At 45.0% G+C, this 26,261-nt stretch overlaps 1 protein-coding gene across 3 annotated transcripts in view; it reads left to right on the forward strand.

The window, feature by feature from the left end:
* rfx1a (regulatory factor X, 1a (influences HLA class II expression)) overlaps positions 1–26,261 on the forward strand; it is a 157,281-nt gene that overhangs the window by 78,017 nt on the left and 53,003 nt on the right. The gene's annotated exons all lie outside the window — the stretch shown is intronic.

Below are 26,261 nucleotides of genomic sequence, written 5' to 3' on the forward strand. Positions count from 1 at the left end.
CAATTTTTTTTGAGCTGAACGGTGAGGGAAAAAATCTGAACAAACAGGGCACGTCGGGAGATGCCCCACTCCAGCAAATTCTGTGCCTTTATTTTAAGCCAGGTCTTCTGGTACAGTACTTGGTTAATTTTGCAAATTAATATACATGTTGCTTTAAATAGAGTAAGTATTTTATACTTTGAGAATATTTTGACTTTCCTGTTGCTTTATAAGCTAACTGTATGAAAAGTCCTGTTTCCTGTGGGCTTATACTTGGATTGTAATTTGCAAGTCAGAATTATTTTGGCCACAAACTCTTTGTCCTATTCATAACCTCTCACTGAGACCTGCTTCAAGGCACGTTCCTGCAGAATCAAATGGAAAAGCCCAATATTAAATTGAAAAAAACCTCCTTTATTAGGATTAACCATTTAAGTATAACAACATTTTTCCAAGGATGGTAGCGTGTATGAAAGAGTAAAAGGAAGGTTGGGTGGGAACATGGTTCCAACCACCAAGGAATTGCTGCGGTTTCATATAAATATGAGGTCTCAATATTGTCTTAAATGTTAATGAAATGAAAAACTGGAAAACCCACTTGCATGAAATAGTGCAATTCTCCCAAAGTTTTGTACATAAAATATGTGGTGTGATCCTCTGCACTCCAAAGTTCACAAAAAAGTTTTAAAACATTTTTATTTGCTGCAAGAAAATTTTGAGGAAGAAAATTGTTTTTTTCTGTAATTCTACGTGATAATTTTTAGTACAGGTAGTCGTAATTCTGTGAAATGAATATTCGAGCAGTGTTATATGGAAAAATTGTGTGGATTTGCAAAGCCCTTCTGGGGGAAGACTGAAGTGGTTGCAGTTTCTTTTATAGATTAGTCTTTTAAGCATGTGGTAATATTTTTTTTTTTAATTAAAAAAAATACCTAAGCAGATCAAGATTTTGATATGTAGGAAACACCTGTGGCTGACGCTCAAGATTCTGCTGCCACACGTATGGCGAGTGGCATCATATTTCAGCCAGGCAACTTTAGAGGACATCCATCTTATAGAAAATGAGCATCTGCTCTAGGAGAGAACTGAGGCATCAACCTTCTTATTTCACAGCAAACTGTACTTCTATAGGGTGAATGTGGCGCATATCTCTTTTGTCAAATGTTTGTGAAGGGTAACTGGAACAATTTGGGCAGTCTCAATCCAGAATGGATAAAATTAGCCCTGATTAAAGTAGATATAAGACGGTAAATAATATTTTACAGACAAATATTTTAACACCTTCTTGAGATGTGCTGCTCTGTTTACGAACACAAACAACACAAGTTAAGAATAGCATAAGCAGGTGTAACAATAAAATTTGTCTAGATCACTTAGATAAAGAGCATTAAAGTTAGTTTTGATTGGCAATTTAATAACTCATGTTTTTCAAGGACTATTTTATCGTCAAAAATTGAGATAAAATCATGGGATAAATAGGAACCAAAAGACCCGAGTAAATTTGGAGAAATTCAGTAAAAATCAGCATATATTTGGAACATCACAAAAACAAACAAGGGAGTTAAAAAAAAAAAACAGGCACAGTTAAGATAAATGGCAATCCTCAATTATTTTCACAATTCATAGACACCATTTTTATGGGCTCAATAGCCAAGCTTTGCTCACCGGGAATCTTGGATATAGCCGAGGCTGAAAATATTTTCTAAGCATCAGCTGAGCCAGAATGGGCAACTAGGGATGTGAGAAGCAACGCCGTTCATATAACTAACATTTGCTACTTCCCATCTCCGGGCCAATTTTGCAGGCGGGGCAAAAACGAGGCGTTGCGCACGGTGATGACGTTGTGAGCAGAGCGGGGCGCGACCGGTTACTGCCGCCACTGAACTCCCGGTGAATTTAGCGGGAGTCGTTAGTGACACCGTGCCCAGGGCGAAAAGTCGTTTGCGACCGGGGTTGCAAACGAGAGGCACAAGTGCACCAAATGTCTAGCCCTATATGTGTAGAGGTGTTTTCAAAGTGCTTACTAACTTTAATAAACAAAACAGGCAATTTTCCTCCCATTGGCACTATAAGTGGTGAATACAGTGAATTTGGACCATTTGGGAATAAATAGAATCCATCTTTAGACTGTGTTACTGCACGTACAGATTTTTCTTCCAACACCTTCCCCTCCCCTCCCCATTTAAACTACAATTTAACATTTTGCAGCAACTCAGAAAGAAGCTGTTTGGAGAGTATCCAGGAAATTGCACAGCCTTTTATGAAGACAATTGAGCCCAGAAATCTGTGTGCTTTACAAGCATGGCATCACTGCAGCATGTACAGTATGCCCCAATATGGAGGCACAGTAGGGTTGTTCTTGGCAGTTGGGAATTATAAAATATTGTTTATAGAAAATGGCTGATTTAAACGTGACATTAATTCTGAAATCTCTCTGTAAATTTCCACAGACAGACTATATGTGAGAAATTTAACTGGTGTAAACTGGGAGCTTTACTGTGGTTGAGGTTGAAATGTACTGTTAATGTATTATATCTAACTCATGCCTGGCCTAGAAATGCACACTGCCGGAGAAATGTTCCATTTCAAGGGCTTAACCTCCCTCAACTTGATGGACCGTAGTTTACAAAAAAATACATAAATAGATAGTGATAAATCCAAACTGCAAAACTTAGAGGAGCCAGCATGAACAGTCTGAACTCATTTCTACCCACACACTTATTTCTGGTATAATTAATCATTTCTATACATGATGCTGGAAATGTGTCATATGTGGTAGCAAAGATTCAGACTGTTGTAGTCTGCAGATAAAGTTTACAACTTTGCAGAGACTTACATTGTTAACAGCGAAACCTCATGCAGGCTAATTACAAGGGACTCAGCCTGTCTCTAGTGTGCACAATAGGATAAAAAAAACAGTGATACACTGATATATTAAGAATAATATTCCCTACAGGATGTGGGGCTTGGTAGTTGGACTGCAGAAAATTTGTTTGAACTTTATTGATAACAATCCCTTTAATGAATCAGCCTTATTTCTAGATAAGGCATGTCTGACCACACAAAATGAGAAATAGAATCCATTCAACATCTATGAAAATGCCATGGCCAAAAATAATATTTTATTTTAACGCTTTTATTTCCAGTGTTGGATTTGGTTTCTTTTAAAATAAGACTTCTTTTGCAGTCCTCCAAAAGTGTAATATTAATCAAACACGCCAGCAGAACTGCAGGAATTCTCGTCTCCAAGTGTCTTCAAAAACTTAGAACTAGGCACAGGGCGTGCCAAGAGATTATCACGTATCCTCAGGTGTTTGCGACAGCTGTACTGTCATTTTGTGATGATTAAAATGTTTACTTCATAGCTTTTGGGAGTTGGTTGCGATCATCAGACGTACCCCTTTGGAATGAGCTTCAGAAAATCTCAGCCAACCACTTTTGTTTGTTGGCGGTCCACTGGAAATATTAACACACTTCTAACAACCCTGAAAACATCTAAGGAGTCTCCACACACCCCCCCCCCCCCATCCCAACTTCCAAAATGACACCTGAAATATTAACTTGTGTGTTCTTCCTGCAGATGCTGACTGACCTGTTGTTTTCAGCATCGTTTGTTTTGCTTTTTTTTTGCTTTATGTTCCAAAATACAGCATCGGCTATCATTGTGGAAATTTATTTTTTAATTAAACAGGAATAACCTGTTACACAGTCAACAAATACAGCAAATACAGGCTTGAGGGGCTGAATGGCCTGCTCCTGTTCCTATGGACATACATCAATGAACAGCAAGCCAGATGCTGGCCTACTGTTGGAATATGTGGCTCTGAGTGTTAGCTTAAGCACAGGCCCACCCCCTAAAAGAATACAGTTGCATAATTCATCACTGATAAAAGTTCTGGACTAGCTGAAAGGGCTTAAAACAAAGAAATCCCAAGATATAACCACAACTTGCATTTATATAGCACCTTTAAAGTGTTAAACATCCCAAGATGCTTCACAGGAGCGTTATCAAACAAAATTTGACACCAAGCCACATAAGGAGATATTAGGACAGGTGACCAAAAGCTTGGTCAAAGAGGTAGGTTTTAAGAAGCTTCCTAAAAGAGTAGAGATGGCGATGGAGAGGTTTAGAGAGGGATTTCCAGAGCTTACAGCCTAGGCAGCTGAAGGCACAGCCGCAAATGGTGAAGTGATTAAAAGCGGGGATGCATTAGAGGCTAGAATTGGAGGAGTGCAGAGATGTTGGAGGAGGTTCGGCATAGGGAGGGGTGAGGCCCTGGAGGGATTTGAAAACAAGGATGAGAAGTTTATAATCGAGGCATTGCTGGACTGGGAGTCAATGTCGGTCGGTGAGCACGGATGATGGGTAAACAGGACTTGGTGCAAGTTAGGATTGATGGTATTTATCCCAGAGTGTTGAGAGAGACTAGCAAAGAGATTTGTGAGGCACTGATGATCATTATGAGGGAGTCAGTGGACACTGGAGTGGTACCAGTAGTTTGGAAACGGACTAATTTAGTGCCCATATTCAAAAAAAGTGACAAAACAGTCAACTACAGATCCATTAGTCTTAACAAATTCCATTACTTTTCATGGCATTGAACTATCAGGAGTAAACTTGAGGATAATCTGTACAAAAACAATCTAATAAACAGCTTTATATGGGCAAGATACTGTTCGACGAACCTCATCAATTTCCTTAAGGGAATAACAATCCAAGTGGTAAATCTATTTCGATTTATAAAAGACATTTGATAAAGTTCCAGACAAAAGGTTATGAATTAAGAAATTGGCTAACAGGTAGAAAAAATGGGTACCAGGGTTTGAGGGATGATGTTGGGGACGGAGTGGGTGTACTGAGTGTCGTGCTTTAGGGCTCAAGGATCACTGCTGTTTCTAAGTTACATCAATGACTTGGATTCTGAAAATCAAAGTAAATTGGTCAAATTTGCAGTTGATACCAAACTTGGAGGGGCAGTAGTATCGAATGAAGCAGCCCAGCAATTGCAGAATGAGTTAGACAAAATATTTGAGTGGGCCAAACAATGACAGGTGAACATTAATGTAGACGAGTTTAAAGTACTGCACGTAGGAAGGAAAATTGGGCAACCCAAGTACTCTATGAATGGTGTTGAAATAGCTAAGGATGAGGTTGAAAGAGGTCTTGATGGGCTAAGTGTTCAACATGTCCAACCAATGCAGAGCAGCAATCAATAAAGCTGATAGAATGTTGAAGTACGTAGCCAAAACTCGGGATCAAACCTTACAGTGCTCTAGTCAGACCACACCTCAATACTGTGTCATTCTGGTAGCAGAGAAACAAAGGAGATACACTGGAGGCGGCAACAACAACTTGAATTTATATAGCGCCTTTAACGTAGTATAACGTCCCAAGGTGCTTCACAGCAGCTTTATAAAACAAAATTTGACACCGAGCCACATAAGGAGATATTAGGACAGATGACCAAAAGCTTGGTCAAAGAGGTAGGTTTTAAGGAGCACCTTAAAGGAGGAGAGAGAGGCGGAGAGGTTTAGGGAGGGAATTCCAGAGCTTGGGGGCCAAGGCAATTGAAGGCACGGCCGCTAATGGTGGGGCGACTAAAATACCTGATCTCCAGGTTACCGCTGCCACTAAACTCCCGCTGAATTTCGTAGTAGTGATCAGTAGACTGATGGGACGGTAATTGGCCGGATTGGATTTGTCCTGCTTTTTGTGGACAGGACATACCTGGGCAGTTTTCCACATTGTCGGATAGATGCCAGCGTTGTAGCTGTACTGGAACAGCTTGGCTAGGGGCACGGCTAGTTCTGGAGCACAAGTCTTCAGCACGATAGCTGGGATGTTATCAGGGCCCATAGCCTTTGCTGTATCCAGTGCGCTCAGCCGTTGATATCACATGGAGTGAATCGAATTGGCTGAAAACTGCCTTCTGTGATGGTGGGGACCTCAGGAGGAGGCCGATATGGATCATCCACTCAGCACTTCTGGTTGAAGATGGTTGCAAACGTTTCAGCCTTGTCTTTTGCACTCGTGCTGGGCTCCACCATCATTGAGGATGGGGATATTCATGGAGCCTCCTCCTCCCGTTAGTTGTTTAATGGTCCACCACCATTCACGACTGGATGTGGCAGGACTCAGAGCTTTGATCTGATCCGTTGATTGTGGGATCGCTTAGCCCTGTCTATAGCATGCTGCTTCCGCGTTTTAGCATGCATGTAGTCCTGTGTTGCAGCTTCCCCAGGTTGGCACCTAATTTTTAGGTACACCTGTTGCTGCTCCTGGCATGCTCTTCTACACTCCTTATTGGACCAGGGTTGATGGTAATGGTCGAGTGAGGGATATGCCGGGCCATGAGGTTACAGATTGTGGTGGAATACAATTCTGCTGCTGCTGATGGCCCACAGCGCCTCATGGATGCCCAGTATTGAGCTGTTAGATCTGTCCTGAATTTATCCCATTTAGCACGGTGGTAGTGCCACACAACACTATGGAGGGTGTCCTCAGTGTGAAGATGGGACTTTGTCTCCACAAGGACTGTGCGGTGGTCACTGCTACCAATGCTGTCACGGACAGATGCATCTGCGACAGGTAGATTGGTGAGGACAAGGTCAAGCAGGTTTTCCCTCGTGTTGGTTCTCTCACCACCTGTCGCAAGCCCAGACTGGCAGCTATGTCCTTCAGGACTCAGCCAGCTCGGTCAGTAGTGGGGCTACTGAGCCACTGTTGGTGGACATTGAAGTCCCCCACCCAGAGTACATTCTGTGCCCTTGCTACTCTCAGTGCTTCTTCCAAGTGGTGTTCAACATGGAGGAGTACTGATTCATCAGCTGAGGGAGGGCGGTAGGTGGTAATCAGCAGGTGGTTTCCTTGCCCATGCTTGGCCTGAAGCCATGAGACTTCATGGTGTCCGGAGTCAATGTTGAGGACTCCCTGAGCCACTCCTTCCTGACTGTATACCACTGTGCCGCCACCCCTGGTGGGCTTGTCCTGCCATTGGGACAGGACATACCCAGGGATGGTGATGGAGGAGTTCGGGACATTGGCTGAAAGGTATGATTCTGTGAGTATGATTATGTCAGGCTGTTGTTTGACTAGTCTGTGGGACAGCTCTCCCAATTTTGACACAAGTCCCCAGATGTTGGCGAGGAGGACTTTGCAGGGTTGACTGGGCTGGGTGTGCCGTTGTCGTGTCCGTAGCCGGTGCCGAGGTCCGTCCGGTTTCATTTTTATTATTTTTTTCATGGCGGTTTGTTACAACTGAGTAACTTGCTGGGCCATTTCAGAGGGCAGTTAAGAGTCAACCACATTGCTGTGGGTCTGGAGTCACATATAGGCCAGACCGAGTAAGGACGGCAGATTTCCTTCCCTAAAGGACATTAGTGAACCAGATGGGTTTTTATGACAATCCGATAGTTTCATGGTTACCATTACTGGTCCTGGCTATTTTATTCCAGATTTATTTAATTAATTGAATTTTAATTCCCCAGCTGCCGTGGTGGGATTTGAACTCTCAGGCCTAGAAATTCAGTTGTTTGCGCCAGCCGCTAGCGCCTTAGGAGGAGGAGATGTGGGCCGCTAGGCGGCTAGCGGCCGGGCGCAGCGCGATCTGCGCCTCTCCCCAACTTCAGTAAAGATTTAGCGGCGGCGCAGCCTTTGCGCGCACTCAGCTGCGCGCGCAAATCCTGACGTCATTTCATCGTGCAATGCCCTTTGTGCGCCCCAAACCGGAAATTCAGTGGCGCCGGCCTATTGTGCGCCTGGCGCCCCTAGCGACTGGTAGAGGGGAACGGTTCCCAGTCGCTGCGGGGCGCGGGGGGCGCAAATTAAAGGGCACTCCTCCTGCAGTACAAATGGCAGCCATTTTGCAACACTCCATCTTTGCAGAGAGACAAAGGTAGAGAGCTTTCTGGTTTGGCTCAACACTCGCACAGGCACTTGTGGCTTCAGGCCACAGCTTTGCACTTGTCTTTAACTTCAGTGTCATAGCATTGATTGGAAACATATAATGGGGGCTGCAATGGGTGCAAACGTTGGCCTTCTCCATTGCATTCAAAGGGCTCAGAGACGCCGTGAGAGAGTGGCAGTCATGGCCAGACGGAGAAGGGGCAACAGGCGTCGGCTAAGGAGGCCTTACCCACCCAGGGTATACCGCCAGCAGTTCTCATATCTGAACATGTCTGACGAGCAGTGTGTTCGGAGGCTGCGATTCCGAAGGGCGGTGGTCACTGAGATCTGCCACCTGCTTCGCTGAGATCTGCCACCTGCTTCGCGGAGATCTGCAGCCACAGCTGAGGAGCAGGACGTCTCTGTCGGTGGCAGTGAAGGTGACCGTGTCTCTCAACTTCTATGCCACCGGCCCATTCCAATCCGCTGCTGGGGACATTTCCAACATCTCCCAGTTTGCCGTACATTGCTGCATCCGCCAGGTGACCAATGCCCTTTTCAGAAGGAAACGTCAGTTCATCTCCTTCTCCATGGCCGTTGTCAAGCAGCAACAGCGTGCAATGGGCTTTGCAGCATTAGCGGGCTTCCCCATGGTGCAGGGCGCCATTGACTGCACGCATGTGGCTTTGCGGGCACCTCTAGAGAATGCCGAGGATTACCGCAACCGGAAGGGCTACCATTCGCTCAACGTGCAGTTGGTGTGTGACCACAAGCAGATCATCCTAGCTGTCAATGCCCGCTTTCCAGGCAGCAGCCACGATGCCTTCATCCTGCGCCAGACTTCTGTGGCAGACATGTTCCAGGCCCAGCCTCACCCACGAGAATGGCTTCTCGGGGACAAAGGCTATCCTTTGTGCACCTGGCTGACGACCCCGCTCCGTGCGCCCAGCACCCCTGCTGAAGAGGGATACAATGACAGCCATCAAGCAACCAGGAACATCATTGAGCAAACAATCGGCGTCCTGAAGCAACGGTTCCGCTGTCTGGATCGTTCCGGAGGAGCCCTACAGTACTCGCCTGAGCGAGTCTCCCATTTCGTGGTCGTGTGCTGCATGCGGCACAGCCTGGCTATCCGCAGGACTCCGCCACTGCCACCAGACATTGGAGGACCACCAGAGGAGGAGGAGGAGGAGGAGGAGGACCAGCACAGGAGGGAGGCAGAAAGTGCAAGGGCCGCCCGTCGGCAGCTTATTGCACGTCGGTTCTAGGCCCCCTCTCAGGGAATGGCTTGTGCCAATGGCACAAGATGAATGTAGCCGCTCCACAAGCCCTCAGCCGAGCAGGGCAACCAGGACTTCCAAAAGAAAGCATGGACAGTGCGATTTAAGAACATTTATTACTTTGATACCTCTGTGCCCTTCCCACATAACAAACTAATGGAGAGAAGCCCCCCCCCAAAAACACAAATCGAACAGTCTCGGCCTTTCAAAAAACACAAATCGAACAGTCTCGGCCATTCAAAAAACACAAATCGACCAGTCTCGGCCTTTCAAAAAGCACAAATCGACCAGTCTTGGCCTTTCCAAAAAAACAAATACACCAGTCTCGGCCTTTACAAGTGAAACAAAACATTTGGCCACACCTTCTACTTTTTGCCCTGCGAGGGTGATGCCTTTCGCATCCGTGACTGGCCCCTGCCCGCCCTGCAGCTCCTCCTCAATGGGACCCCAGTGGCTGCAGCAAGGCTGGGGGAAGGCTGCTGAGGGTCAGATGGCGAGACGGCAGATGCCCTTGGGGGTCGGCCTGGACCAGCTCTGGCCCTGGAGGGGCCGGCTGCTGACTGCTCCAACTCTGCTTGGGCGGCAGCAGTCTGTCCAGCGGCTGGTGGCAGCTGCAATGGAGGAGTGGCAGTGTCGGCTGCAGGAATGCTGCCAACCTGACAGATCACAGGTACTCCCTGGTCGCCTGAGACATTGGCACTCGCACGGGCCAGCACTGCAGCATGCGCAGCAAACTGCTGAAGCACAGACTGCTGGGCTGCTGCGGCGCGGCGAGTGCCCTGGCGATGCCTGGCTGATCCAGCGAGGGTGGCAGCAGTTAGTGCCCTTGTGGCCCTGGTCTGTGTCCGCATGACACCAGCCAGTGAATGGACGGCACGACTGAGCACTTGGCTAGAAGCCACCTGTGCTGCCGCGAAGTCCTGCAGACTCCTGGCCTGTGCTGCCCCGAATTCCTGCACACTCCTTGACAGTGACTCTATGGAGTCAGGCATCCTTGCCACTGCAGCCATGAGCTCAGTGTGCCTGCGCTCAGCCTGGGCGGCCATTTCCTCTAGGAGCCGCACCTCCTCTGCGCTCACCGTAGCAGGACTGGAGGCCGCACTCACCCTCCGGGGAGAAGGCCGCCGAGCTTCCCCACCCCTCCTGCGTTGCTGCAGGCCGCTGGGCCCCAGAGCTTCACTCTCCTCCGTCCCTTCCCCCCGGCTCCCCTCCAGGGAAGACGTGTCCCCATCATCGCCATGGGCTGCCTCGGCTGAGGGTGGCACTGATGGTACGGCTTCCTCTTCCTCTTCCTCCTCCTCGCCCTCCGATTCACTCAGTGCCAGGTTGAGGGCCCGCCTCCTCACCTGGCGATTCACCATCTGAAAGCAGGGAGGCACAAGAGTTGCTTTAGAGTGAGGACAGGGCGGCAGCGAGGGAGGCATGAGTGCTGCTATGCACTGCATTGGGCCGACAGTGGCAAAGGATGCTGTTCTGAGGCGCAAGTGGAAAGAGATAGGTCAGAAAGGTGATGCCCTTACCATTGGGGCCCACAACAGGGTCGGCATCTCCACTGGCGACGGGGCCAATCAGCCGGCCTGACATAATGCGCTCCACACGCTGGTCCAGGTCGGAGAGCTGTTTGAGGTCAGGATGGCCTCCCCCGGTCTCAAGCTGCTGCCTTCGGTTGTGCGCCACCTTGCCCTGCAAGAGAAAGGACGGCCTCTAAGTACAGTGTGAAGCCCTGATCTTGTCTGCACTGCCTCCCATGGTGGACTAGCCCTGACAGTGTGAAGCCCTGATCTGGGCTGTACTGCCTCCCATGGTCGAATAGCTTTTACAGTGTGTAAAGTGCTGAATGTGCAAGTGATTTTCATGACAGTCCCATAGCTGCTGGATGAGGGCTGGGCATTAGGGCTTTCAGGTCCCTTAGCCCATAAACTGAGGTGCACATGCAGGGATGAGGAGGACACTGGAAAGGGTACTCACCCTGACAACCCGAGTGAGGTCGTTGAACTTTTTTCGGCATTGCACAGGAGTCCTGGCAACCACGCTGTTGGAGGTCACCCTGTTTGACACCTCCCTCCAGGCTTTCCGATGGGCGCTGGGCAGCGGCCTCCTGCCACCTTCAGGGAACAGAACATCGCGCCTGCGCTCCACTGCGCCAACCAGCACCCTCAGGTCACCGTCGCTGAAGCGCTGCGCTCTCTCCCTGGCCTTCTCCATAGTCCTGGGCGTTGTACAGATCAAGCAGCAGTGGTCAGGCCTAGCTTCAGGGCTGCAGTGTGCAGGGCGTGGCAGGCAAACAAATCCACCCTCCCCCTTTAAGAGCTCACCGGCGCCAGAGTGTCTGCCGTCAATCAGCAACTCGCCGCACCTGCGCTGCGCCCGCCCTCGGGGGTTTCGCCCCGGGCCGCCGGCTTAGCGCCTAATGATAGTCGTGCATCGCCTGTTTTAGCGCTGCAGCAACCTCTTGGGGCGATGCCACTGAATATCGGCGAAGGTGGCGCGAAGTTGCGCCGGGCGCAAACTTTAGCGGCCGCCCGGCTGTAGCGCCCCAAACGTGGCTATACTGAATTTCTAGGCCACAGTCTCTGGATCAATAGTCCAGGCCTCTGGATTACTAGCCCAGTAACATTACCACTATGCTACTGTTGTGTATTAAAGAGGACAAAAAACAATTTAGTGCATTGCGAGAGCCTTTGGCAATCTAAGTTTTTCAGCTGTTTACTGCTAGCTGTGCATAGCTCTAGTGATGTCATAAAGATGCCTGAAAATCCATGGGCAGCAATCCAGGCAGAATGACAGGATCGCGCATGCTGTGGCCCTCCAGCGCTGACCCTGCCAGAGTATCACCGTCTACCGATCACTACTACTAAAGTACAGGCTGCCAATTAGCCATCATCCGTTTTACACCATCACACAAAGTCAAAATGACCCCCTGGAAACTGAGCCCCACATTATTTGCAGTAGCTGACAAGTCAACTATAAGTACATTCATCTGAGTCTGTGAATTTCTTTTTATTTCATTCATATTTTTACAAAACTAACATCTATAACTTCATTATAATGCACTTGAAATGTCATAATCTACAAGGCTACGGACCCAGAGCTGGAAAGTGGGATTCGGCTGGGTAGCTCTTTTTCAGCCAGCACAGACACAAATGGTCTCCTTCTGTTCCATAAATTTCTAGGATTTGTATAAGTGTTTAATTATTTGGCCACATTTTCCACTTTAGCAATGACTGACAATTCAGCTTTAACTTTTCATTTGAGTGTGTGATTTACTGCTGAGAGTCAGGTTCAGGGGCTGGAATGGTTCTGCGTCAACAGCAGGGCTCAGATCCGGGCTGACCACCACGGTTGAGCTAATAAGGAAGGTGACTCCACCCGCCCCACCCTCCACCCCCTTGCACATCGCAACTGCATCCAGCAAGTGATTTAATTTCATCTTTTGCATAACTAAATCACAGGCCTGGATATGAGTACATAGCTTATCTTTATTTGTCGGTGCAAGCCAAGCATTTTTCAAGGATTCTATGTAGATTGGCCTTTAATAGGGTTCTAAATATCCTTAGGAAGCAAAGTTTTTATGATGATCATTTCCATTAACACATTTCAGCACCAGAGCAAAGCTGAACTGGAGTAAAAATGAAAGAAAAGTCCATTAGTGCTTTCTAATGGCTTGGCTCACCATTTAATCTATTTTTCTGTTAAACACTGTGGAGAGCCCTAAATGTTGCTTGTAGGAGCCAAGTGCTCCAAGAGCTGTTACCGCAAATTTATATGTAATTTTTAAAAAATTACAATCAAAAATAAAGCCTTTTATTTATTGGCCACCCAAAATTTGGTTTGGCTTCTGTGGTTAGCCACTCAAAATTTGGATGACTTCATGAAATTTTAGTCTGCAAACAATTTTAGCTAGCAGCCGATTACTCAATGATAAATTAGCTCTTTGAGGACTGCAGTAACATTTCTGCACCAAAAGCAAATGTGTCTCTCGGTGACTGCACAGAGCACCACTGATTAAGGCTTTGTCAGTTACTTCTTTGCTCCTCTTGCCAAATAAGAATGCTTGGTGATGAGTTTCTGTGATTGGAATAGAAGTGGGGATATTGGGAAGGCAAATGTAAGTCCACCAGCTTGTAAGTCACCAGACAGGACAAAACTAGCTTATATTAGATATATTATAGACATTGTTGAATCAGAATAGTCACCAATTTGCTTCAAGGAGCAGTGTGCCTCAATAGAACTCATAGTGGTAGAATATCTAAATTGTAATCGTACTTCCGCAAATTAAGTTATGTTTTTGTGCATTAACCTGCATCAAATTGCCCCATTTTTAGAATATATTGTAAGCATACATCCGTCATTCATTACCCTAAGTGCAGCAGTATGTCTACCTCAGAGAGTTAATAAGGTGTAGCTGCTTTTTTCAATGACAGAAAGCAATTGTTCATGTTGAATGGGAAGTTCAGACTTGGGTTGGGTATAAATGTTGACTGAGTTTCCCTACATCACATTGCAATAGTTTCAGAGTGCTTTTAAAAGTTGGATTCTCTATAATGTATTACTTTTCTCCTGAGCAGAGGCTTCTAGTACAGAATGCTGTGCAGTCGAAAGTGGACCAGTTCCCGCAGCTCCAGCTGCCGGGAGTCCAGCAGGTAGCAGTAATGCATCAGGTAACAGTTTTAGCAATGTTACTTAGTCTATTGATAGGGATGCCACAAATTCTGATAGTAATTTTATTGAAGAATATTCTTGATCTATGGCTAATACTGATACAGTGAAATATCATAATGTTAGTGAATAGATTTCAGAATGATCTTACAAAACCATTTTGTGTCATATTTATCATAGTTACTATTACTATAATCCTGATATTACTGTTATTACAATGAAAGGAGCAGAATAATTGGTATGGTTCTTGTGCAGTTCCAATATTAAGCCAATCCTAATTGGATATCTTTGTATATTACAGTAATACAAATATAGTTTAACGGAGGAAATGAATTGGGGAACTGTTGAATACCAAAGGTTTTCTGCAAGTGAATAACTGTTGCCCGTGAATTGGCTGTCTCATAAAATTATATTTAATGGTTCCCTGACACATTTCTTCATAGCATTAAACAATCAGTGAATTGTCATTAGGTCACTGTTCACTTGCAGACATTCACTGTATAGGCTTACATGTGACCAACAGCCATTTGAATGACGCACTAGAGGTGCCTGGTGCTTATAGAACCGCACTCATCAAGAAATTGATGCCTTCTGGAGAGAATGAAAAGGGGGAAAAAATTGGCAGAAATAATGTAAGAAAAAAAATGTATTAACTTTTGTATGGGAACTTGCTTCCACAGAGGTGGAGTAATACTATTAGGGGGATCTGGTTAGTGTTCGACCAGCACAGTAGAATGTTGCCCAGTTTCAAGTATACCAGAGTCTTCACATACTCAACTAGTCCTGGAATCACTCCATTATATTTTCTTTTCTTAAAGAGGTCAGTGCAATGATCTACTTCAGTGTAATTTGCATCATTGTGTCATGTGCTTGCCCAACCTTTTTGTTTGCCAAACTTTTGCATGAGCACTGTCCCCTAGAAATTCTTTCAGAAACATCCTAAGATGTTTTATAAGTATATTAAGGGCAAGAGGATAACCAGGGAAAGGGTAGGGCCCATTAGGGACCAAAGTGGCAATCTGTGTGTAGAGCCAGATGATGTAGGCGGGGTTTTAAATGAATTTTTTGCATCTGTGTTCACTATGGAGAGAGACGATGCAGACATAGAAATCGGGCAAGGGGACTGTGACATACTTGAACATATTAGCATCGAGAGGGAGGAGGTGCTAGCGGTTTTAGCAGGCCAAAAAGTGGATAAATCCCCAGGCCCGGACGAGATGTATCCCAGGCTGCTGTGGGAGGCAAAGGAGGAGATTGCAGGGGCTCTGACACAAATTTTCAGAACCTCTCTGGCCACCGGGGATGTACCAGAGGACTGGAGAACAGCTAATGTAGTACCACTATACAAGAAGGGTAGCAGGGATAAACCAGGGAATTACAGGCCAGTGAGCCTAACATCTGTGGTAGGGAAATTATTGGAAAAGATTCTGAGGGACAAAATTAGTCTCCACTTGGAGAGGCAAGGATTAATCGGGGATAGTCAGCATGGCTTTGTCAAGGGTAAATCATGTCTGACAAATCTGATTGAATTTTTCGAGGGGGTGACTAGGGGGGTGGATGAGGGAAATGCTGTGGATGTGGTTTACATGGACTTCAGTAAAGCTTTTGACAAAGTCCTGCATAGGAGACTGGTCAAGAAGGTAAGAGCCCATGGGATCCAGGGTGCCTTGGCGCGTTGGATCCTAAACTGGCTGAGTGGCAGGAGGCAGAGGGTGATGGTCGAAGGATGCTTTTGTGACTGGAAGCCTGTGTCCAGTGGGGTACCTCGGGGATCGGTGCTGGGTCCCTTGTTGTTTGTGATCTACATAAATGATTTGGATGAGAATGTAAAAGGTATGATCAGTAAGTTCGCAGATGACACGAAAATTGGTGGGGTGGTAAATTGCGAGGAGGAAAGCCTCAGGCTACAGGACGATATAAACGGGTTGGTCAGATGGGCTGAAAAGTGGCAAATGGAATTTAACCCTGAAAAGTGCGAGGTGATGCATTTTGGACGGACAAATAAGGCAAGGGAATACACAATGAGTGGTAGGACCCTAGGAAGTACAGAGGGTCAGAGGGACCTTGGTGTACATGTACATAGATCTCTGAAGGCAGCGGAACAGGTAGATAAGGTGGTTAAAAAGGCATATGGGATACTTGCCTTCATTAGCCGAGGCATAGAATATAAGAGCAGGGAGGTTATGATGGAGCTGTACAAAACGCTGGTGAGGCCACAGCTGGAGTACTGTGTGCAGTTCTGGTCGCCTCACTATAGGAAGGATGTGATTGCTTTGGAGAGGGTGCAGAGAAGATTCACCAGGATGTTACCTGGGATGGAGCGCCTCAGCTATGAAGAAAGACTAAACAGGCTGGGGTTGTTTTCCTTGGAGCAAAGAAGGCTGAGGGGGGACCTGATTGAGGTGTACAAAATGATGAGGGGCATAGATAGGGTAGATAAAGAGGAACTTTTCCCCTTAGTAGGGGGGTCAATAACAAGGGGGCATAGATTCAGGGTAAGGGGCAGGAGATTTAGAGGGGATTTGAGGAGGAACTTTTTCACCCAGAGGGTGGTTGGAATCTGGAACTCACTGCCTGAAAGGGCGGTAGAGGCAGGAACCCTCACAACATTCAAGAAGCATTTGGATGAGCACTTGAAATGCCATTGCATACAAGGCTATGGACCAAATGCTGGAAAATGGGATTAGACAGGACAGGGGTGGATGGGCGGCGTGGACACGATGGGCCGAAGGGCCTCTTTCTGTGCTGTAAAACTCTATGACTCTATGTAGACGCTCCCCTCACTCTGGTGGTCTTAAAGTCCAATCCACAGATAATATTTGAACCCACAGTCACTGTATTAATTTCTTAGTGGCTTTATGATGCTTCAGTTATAACATGTGCTTGACATAATTTTAACAGAAAAAGGTCTCGCTAGCTTTCATTTAATTGCCAGGCAGGTAGAAACTTTCTCACCTGTAGGAAAAATTTAACATTGAGAAAATTTTGCATTGCATTGGGTGCTTCAGTTGACTGTTTTGTATATGCTAGCAAACTGAGGTGAAAATATAATTGTAAGAACTTTACATTTATTTAAATTTATTCTAGCAATAGTGGGTATGGTTTTTATTTCCAGTAAAAAGGCAACAAATTACTCAGGTTAGGGATGATCAATGGTATACTCAATGAGGTAAGAACTGCAATAATTCCATAATATTGGAAAAGGATGCAAAACAATAAATTGATGATCATATAGGAAGTAACTGTTTAAATATTAACAGGAGAAAAGGCATTTTAAATAATAGGCAAATATTATGGAACTATAACAATTTAATGGAGCAGCAATGAATAATGCTGCTTACCAGTAATGGCTAGGTGCTGTGAGGAATTTTCAAGTTATGGATAATGAGTACAATGAGAATAAAAAGATCAATTACAGTGAAGACCTTGGACTCCATTTACAATGCTAAATTTACGTACTTATAATGATGAATAAGAATTAGGAACATAACATAAGAATTAGGAGCAGGAGTAGGCCAAATGGGCCCTCGACCCTACTCCACTCAATGCAACACTATAAATTGTAGGTCGGCTGGTACAGTACTGATGTTAACTGCCAGCGGGAATGATACCTGCTCAATGTGCTTGGCTTGCTGTGGATTTGCATTGTGTTGATTCCAGAGCTCCAGAATCCATTGCACATCATTGTTATCATTTATACCTACCAGTGCAAAGTCTGCTTCATCTGTTCCATCAGATAGCTTTAACTTATGTGGCCAGTTTATACTGAATACCCTGGCTTTCTCCAGCACTGTACTACGGTTCTAGTACCCACACCTATGTTACATAATAACATTCAGTTTGGATTGCCTGTGCACGTGTAGTGATGCTGTAAGTTTCAGAGGAAGCTAGTGTCCCTCTATGTTTGGCCAGTATAATTTGACCAGTACAACCAAAACACAGTGGAAAAATTTCACAGCCATCAGTTGGGATTTGCACTACAAGGCAAGTAAAACGGCAACATCAGGCTTTTTGATATATATAGAAGATGCGTACTAGAGACCAGTGGTCCATGGAAAATAAATCGAAAAGAGCCAAAAGGTTAAGGCAAGGTTACGTGATGGGATCCTGCACATTTTTGATTATTTATAGATTGTGATATGTTCATCTAAGTGTGAAATACCTTATTTTGTAGTAGTTACCTTCCCAGTTAAAAAAAATAGCTTTTTCTTTGTTTTTTTTAAGTTGTTTGTAATCCAACTTTTTAAAAATTTGGTTAATGTTGATTCAGAATACATGATCCTCTTTAGTGGGTTTGTGTATACGTGTTTGAATTGGTTGTTCACACCCAGTGTTCCGTCATTGCTACACAATTAGAAGTCACTATCTATTTTGATCATTGTTTTGTGTTGGCGCATGTTTAGTGGCATTGTGGTGATGTGTTGAAGTCAGGCAATTTGGAAAGTACAACTGAAAGCTCTGCTTCCTTGGCTGTGCTTTATAAGGTAATAATCAGTCGGTTTGGTGGACAGTAAATTGTAAAATACTTCTGGTGTCATTCAGTTCCTGGTACAATCTTAGTGAATTTCTTCAGCAACCTCTCTTTGGACATTGTTCCTCGATTAGGAAATTATGATATCCTATTGGTCCTGTTTCGTCGATTTTAAAATGTGTCTTGTCCGTAATAATTTAAGTAGTTGTCTTGTTTGTTCTATTTTTATTTAATTAAATCTTTGGATTTTGAAAGTTTAAGGCTTCTCTCTAGTGTCTATTTGTGACTGTGGATTCAGGGATGTCGGTCAGTTCGGAGTAAAACTGAATGTAATGCAGTACGTTGAAATTATGCTATCTCTTTCCCTTTTATTCAGTGGAAGAATTTTGTCAAATTTCCATTGAGCCTGATTGTTGGGGTATTCTGTACTCTTGTCTGTTCACAGTTCTTCGTTGAAAGTAGTCACTGAGAAATGTTGTGTCAATCTTCATTTTCTCTTAGGATGTTTTTTATTTTGATTGTTATCAAGAAAACGATCTATATTCTTCAAAGTCTGTAATTGAAATGTTTTGTTCTGGTGTAGTGTAAAATGTAGGTATTTTTAGTGATCTGTGGTTTCGTGTCAATCTTTGAAAACATTTTCCTGTGAAAGTTGTAATGTCCGTGTGTAATTGAGACACGGACTGCAGGAGTGGGTTATAACAGGTCTTTACTGAATGGAGACAAAACTGGAACTACTATACAAAGTTACTGCACAGGCTTATATACCGGGGTGGTCACTACTGGTACTGCAGTATACAGGGGCTGCAGAATATAGTTCCTTCTTCAAAGTACATACACTACAATTCCTCCCCTTTTAGCTAAACAGTACATAACATTCGATTAATAATTAAATAACATATTTACAATTACAGTTGCTATATACATTAGCTGAAGTTAAGCAATTATAAATTCAGTCTTTGAGGAGGCTTCCTGATTCTGTCCGGATAACGCCTCTTTGGGGCATCAGGTTCTTCTGGCAAAGTTGATTCGGGATCAACGTCGTTGTTTGGTTCATCTGCTTCCAATATCACCGATTCTGAGGTAGATGCAATTGGTACTTCGGTTTCATCACCAGGTGTATCGGATCGTGGTGTGGATTTGACGTTTTCCAGTGACTCTAGAATCTGGTCAGCATGGTGTCTTACAATGCTCTCTCCAACGTCCATGGTATACATTAGAGGTCCTTGCCGTGTGCAGATCGTTCCTGGCTGCCATTTCTCTGTGCGGTAGTCCCGGGCCAAAACTGGTTGACCTATCTTAAAACTCCTGGTTGGCCTTTCATTCATATTCTGAAACTGCCTGTTCTCCACATCTCTTCTGATGTTTGGCTTAACCAAATCCAAGCGGCATCTTAGTCTTCGATTGAAGAACATCATGGCTGGAGTTTGGTTGGTAACCTCATGTGTCGCATTCCGGCAGGCAAACAAGAAGTTATCCACCTTGTGTTGTAGGGGTATGTCTTCATTACACATTGCCTTGATGGCCTTCTTGAATGTTTGAACGAACCTCTCAGCCAATCCATTGGTGGCTGGATGATATGGGGCGGATGTGTAATGCTTAACACCATTGTTCTTTAAGAACCTCCGGAACTCTTCAGACACAAACTGTGGTCCATTGTCAGAGCAAATCTGTTCAGGCAGCCCATTTCTGGTGAATATGGTTCGTAAGACTGTGATGGTTTTTTTCTGTGGTGGTTGAGGACATTTTTATTACCTCTGGCCACTTTGAATGTGCATCCACCGCAATTAAAAACATCGAGTCCATAAATGGACCAGCAAAATCAATGTGTACCCTTTGCCATGGAGATGAGGGCCACTCCCATGGATGTAGAGGGGCTTGTGGTGGGGCATTTTGGACCTTCTGGCATCCTGTACAGCTCTTGGTCATCTCTTCGATTTCTCTATCGATTCCCGGCCACCACACAAACGCTCTGGCTAAGTTCTTCATTTTTACCCCTCCCAGATGACCCTCATGAAGCTCATTGAGCACTCTATCCTTCAATTTGGGTGGAATTACTACTCTGGATCCACACATCAAGGTTCCTCGGCACACTGACAGCTGTTCTCTTCTCGGCGAGAATGCTGGCAGCAGTGGTTCGCCATGTGCTGGCCATCCCTTCACCGTTAAATCATAGACCCTGGAGAGTGTCGGGTCATTTTGTGTTTCCTTTGCTATGTTTGCATTCGTCACAAGTAGACATTCGACTATGGTCGAGTGGAATATCTCCACAGGATCCACTGCAGGTGCTTCTTCCACCGTCGGCAACGGTAGGCGCAACAATCCATCAGCATTCCCATGCTGTTTAGTTCCTTTGTACTCGATGTCATATTGGTGTGCCCCTAGGAAAAGGGACCACCTCTGTAGCTGTTGTGCTGTCATTATCGGGACGCCCTTCTGAGGGTTGAAAATGGAGACAAGAGGTTGATGATCAGTTAGTAGAGTAAATTTCTGTCCGTGCAGGTAGTGATTGAACTTCTTCACCCCCCACACCAGGCTGAGGGCCTCTCTGTCAATCTGGGCGTAGTTACGCTCGGCTGCAGTTAACGAGCGTGACGCAAAAGCTATCGGCCTCTCTGAACCATCAAGGGATTTATGTGACAGTACCGCTCCAACGCCGTAGGGAGACGCATCACACGCCAGTCTTATCGGTAGTGATGGGTTGTAGTGAGCCAATACTTCTCTTGAAGTGATCAGGCCTTTACACGTCTGAAAGGCCCGCTTACATTCATCGCTCCATTTCCATGCTACTCCAGTTTGTAGCAGGGCCTTCAGTGGGTGCAGAATTGTGGACAAATTGGGCAAAAACTTATGGTAGTAATTCACCAATCCGAGGAATGACCTCAGTTGCGACACATTTCCAGGCGCTGGAGCCTTAACTACCGCTTCAATTTTGTCAGGGGACTTATGTAACCCCTCTTCATCAATCACGTGGCCACAATACGATATTTGTTTCTTAAAAAACTCGCACTTGGGGCGATTGGCTCGTAGCCCATGTTCTCTTAGTCTAGTGAGCACCTGCTCTAGGTTGGCAAGGTGTTCACTGTCATTTTCACCTGTCACTAGGATGTCGTCCAAGTAACACTGAGTCCCCGGAATCCCTTGCAGGACTTGTTCCATCGCTCTTTGCCATATAGCCGAAGCTGATGCAACTCCGAATACCAGTCGATTATACTGGTAAAAACCTTTATGAGTCTTTATTGTGAGATATTTCCTAGAGGATTCTTCAACCTCCATCTGCAAATATGCTTGCGCTAGGTGAATTTTTGTAAAACGTTTCCCTCCAGATAGTGAGGCGAAAATATCTTCTATCCTCGGAAGAGGATACTGTACTGTGTGAAGGACTGGGTTCACAGTCACTTTGAAGTCCCCACAGATGCGAACCTTCCTTGGCTCCTCAGACTTATTGTTTAACGTTTTCTTCATGACAGGAACGATGGGTGTCGCCCACTCACTCCAGTCTACCTTAGTTAGCACGCCTGCATTCTCCAGATTCTCCAGCTCTGCCTCGACGGCTGGGCGAATTGCATACGGTACCGGTCTTGCTTTGAAAAACTTGGGAATTGCATTCTCTTCTATTTTTATCGAGGCGGTTACGCCTTTGAGTTCCCAGTTCTTGTTGAAATACCTCTTTAGCGTTAGCCAAGATTTTTGACAATCGTCCAGGTGTGACGTCGTCATCCTTTTTACCAGCCACTGTCAGTGCCTAAATGGAGTGCCAGTCTAAACTTATCTTTCTGATCCATTCACGTCCCAATAACGGTGGTCCACCATCTTGCAGTATGTACAGATACAATTTCTGTATTTCCTTGCCGTTGTATTCGACAGGCACCCTTATTCTCCCTCTGGGGTATACTTTCTGCCCCGTATATGTCTTTAAGACAATGGATGTGTCTTTCAAGGGTATGTGTGAGAATAGCCGCTCGTAGTCTCGTCAATTCATGACGGTCAGGGCTGATCCTGTATCCAATTCCATTTTGACTTGGGACCCTGCTATCGTGAGGGTGACCCAAATGGTTCGGTGATCCTCTTTTGTGATTACGTTGTGTAGTTTGAGACAGCTTAGTCTCTTGTTCCCGGATTCACTATCGCTCTTCTGGTCTTCGGAACTACTGTCCGTCATCTTTTGTACTTTCCTGTACTTTTCCTTAGTAGTCTTTTTGTTGTCGTTAGTCTTCTTCCCGGACCTGCAAACTCGTGCAATGTGTCCCATCTTTCCGCATTGCCTGCATGTTTTGTCCTTGGACCAGCAGTCCTTCTGGTCAAGGGTTGTTCTGCCGCAGCGATAACATTCTTCAAATCCCCGTGTCATTTCATGGGTGCCGTATTCCTGTGGCTTTTGCTGTATTTCCGCAGCTCCCCTTGCTGCTGCTTCGTACGATACTGCCACGCTGAAAGCCTTATCTAGCGTCAGCTCTTTCTCTGAGAGTAACCTCTTCTGGGTTCCTTCACTCAGGAGTCCACAGATAAATTTGTCCCATAGGGTATCTGCCAGTCCTGCTCCGAACTGGCAGTACTTTGATAGCTTGCGTAGTTCCGTAAGGTAATCAGCATTGCTCTCATCTTTATGCTGATTTCTCTTGTGGAATTTAAATCTTTCTGCTATCAGCAGCGGTGTAGGATTTAGGTGTTCCTGTAGGATATCAAAAATTTTGTTAAAACTCTTCGCCATCGGTTTGACTGAAGTGATCAGGTTCCGCAATAGGCCATACGTTCTTGCGCCCATTAAGTTTAGTAGCACCGATGCCTTTTTCTCATCGGCTACTTCATTTGCCTTGCAATATACTTCGACTCTTTCCACATACGTGGTCCAGTCTTCTATTGCATTATCGAAGGCAGTGATATTGCCAGTCTTCGGCATCTTGAAGATCTAAGATGGCGCCTCCCGCACTTTGCCTTCTTCCCCGATTGAACAAAATGGCGCCTCCCGCGCTTTGTCTTTTCCGCTGCTGCTAGCGCTGTTGCTGGCATTTTTATGCCTTGATGGCGACACCCTATGGTCTTCACACACTTCCCCCCCCCCGCGCTGCTACCAACGCCGCTCTCTGCGGTCCCCGTGGCAAACTGCAGCTCCTCGCGAGTTTCTGCGCTTCTAATTTCTTTTATTTTAATTACTGTTCCCGTCGTCAGAGCAGACCCTATGGGACACTTCCCTCCCTCTTCTCGGGTCTGTACGCTGCCCGGCTTCGTAGCACCGGCCGCGCCCTGTGTGCTCCACCCTCTCTCTCTCCTCTCCCCGACAATGCTGCTCGGCCCCGTTGAAAAGCCACCCGATCGAGCTCCAGCCCGCCGCAGCCCAGGAAGGATCAGTGTACTACCTGCCACCAGCCCGATTAGCTGGAACACCATAGACTGGATAACCAAGCCCAGCTCTCGACAGCCTCTCCTGCAAATCTTCGAATTCGATGAATCAGAGGGCGGTTGCCCACGGTCGACACCCGTTTCTTCTGTTTGTTTTTTTTTCTTTTTGGAATTCTTCCTTCTGGCCTCGACCTCTAACAACTTCGCTTCAGGGATGGATCCCTGTGAGGTGGTGCAGAACTGTAGGTAAGTTCGGATCTGTTCGTCGCCAGTGTAACGTCCGTGTGTAATTGAGACACGGACTGCAGGAGTTGGTTATAACAGGTGTTTACTGAATGGAGACAAAACTGGAACTACTATACAAAGTTACTACACAGGCTTATATACAGGGGTGGTCACTACTGGTACTCCAGTATACAGGGGCTGCAGAATATAGTTCCTTCTTCAAAGTACATACACTACAAAAGTTTTTTTGTAACATTTTTTGAATTCCTGAGTGTTCTATGTTGATTGTGAATTCATTTAACTTTGATATCACAGATATATTTAATGTAAACGTTTACTGTGCAAACCATTGTTTTGTTGTTTTAATTGTGCTGTTTATTAATATTGACTTTATTCATTGCATGAGGGAAATCTTGAGCAGATTAGTGCTTTTAAATTATTTTTTATGTTGTTTGTGGCTTTGAACATTGTGTTTCCCAGCGCTTTCTTGGAAATATGTTTTCCATCATCATGTTGATGTGCTTAGTGAATTTAGCGACTGTGCATTATGCCACCAAAAGACTTTGTGTTTGGTGATGGAAACCAGTATTGAGCAATAATCATTAGTTCAAATGCTGTGCATATTTTGTATCTTATGACAGATGGAGAGTTCACATTAAAACTCCCGCTTTAAAACATGTTTATTGTACAGTTCCAATGGAGGCTGTTGAATTTAGTACCATCATGGCACTGCAGGATTTACAATACAAGTAATTAACTATTCATTACAATTTTTTCTTAACACATTGGGTGAATCCTGTGTAATCTTCAAACGATGGAAAGCAATAACTTGTTTTCCTAACTTCCTAGAAAAGAAGTGGCTTAATAGGGAAACTGGTGAATTGAATATTAATAACTTCTGGGCTAAACCTTGAACTCTGAGGACTTTAAGAGTTGACTCCTTGATAAAATGTAACTAAACCTATTGAATCAATTTGTCAAAGGTTAATGCAGTAGATTACATTTTCTGTGAATAGCTTTTTTTATGCCTGATAGTTCTTCAAAGGTTTAATTATTTGTTTGTTAAGTGGATTCCTAAAATTATATCTAACAGTATTAATATTAACATATAACTAGCATGTGCAAAGAAACAGTGCTCTCATCTTAGGTGTACAAGTGATTCAAAACCGTTTTATTCAGTGTCTACACATAAGTACTGTAACTCCTAAAGACCAAATACCATCATTGAGGAATGATCCAAATATGTTTTTCTAATTCATTTGAATTTATTGCAGTTACCCATCTAATGAAAACAGAACAACAAAAAACCCTTTAGGAGCTTCAGTTTATTAAATTCTGAAGATTGCTGTTTGATTGGCAGTAACCAAGCTACTTCAGATAGCATCAATAGTTTAAGGGAGTGCTGTACAGTGTGCACTTTTTTACAGAAGGAGGCCATTCGGCCCATCGTGCTCCGCTCTCCCCACAGCCCTGCAAAATTTTTCCTTTTTTAGCACATATTTAATTTCCTTTTGAAAATCACTATTTAATCTGCTTCCACCACCCTTTCAGCAGTACATTCCAGATCATAACTCGCTGTGTAAATACATTTCTCCTCATCTCCCCTCTGGTTCTTTTGCAATTATCTTTAATTCTGTGTCCCCTGGTCACCAACTCATCCAGCAATGCAAACAGTTTTCCTTATTTACTCTATCATCATTTTGAACACCTCCATAACCTTCTCTGCTCTAAGGAGAATAATCCCAGCTTCCCTAGTCTCTCCACGTAACTGAGAACCCTTCTCCTTCGTATCTATCTGGTAAATCTCCTCTGCACCCTCTCCAAGGGCTTGACATCCTTCCTAAAGTATGGGACCCAGAATTGGCCACAATACTCTAGCTGAGGTCTAATCAGTGCTGTGACAGTGCAGCATTCCCTCAGAACTCCGTGTCAGCCTGGTGGATTATATGCTCAAGTCTCTGGAGAATAAATATTTTACCTCAGTTTTTAACCAAGGAGGAGTCAGGTTACTTATTTGATCTGGAAAGGGAACAATAGGGTGTTGCAGAGGTAAGTTGTGGCACTATTCACATTACTGCCGGCATGGTTGCCCAACAGTTGTGCAAACTGAAAGTAAATAAATCTCGGGCTGAAGAAGATGCATCGAGGATCCTTAAAGAACTAAGAAAGGAAATTGCAGGAACCTGGCACAAATCTTTCAGAAATCACTGAAGGGGAGGTGCCTGGGGAAAAGAAAGGCAGATGATAATCCTATTTTTAAAATAGGTGACCCAGGAAACTACAGACCAGTGAGTTTGACGTTCATCGTGGGTAAAGTCATGAAAACCTTTACTAAAGATAAGGTCATGGAGTATCTCGCTAGAAATAAAATTACAAAAGATAGCCAAATGGATTCACGAAGGAGAGGTCTTGCCAATGTAAT

The sequence above is a fragment of the Somniosus microcephalus genome, chromosome 31, assembly GCF_052327205.1.
Source record: "Somniosus microcephalus isolate GS21.2 chromosome 31, FLI_Smic_1.0, whole genome shotgun sequence".
Lineage (NCBI taxonomy): Eukaryota > Metazoa > Chordata > Chondrichthyes > Squaliformes > Somniosidae > Somniosus > Somniosus microcephalus.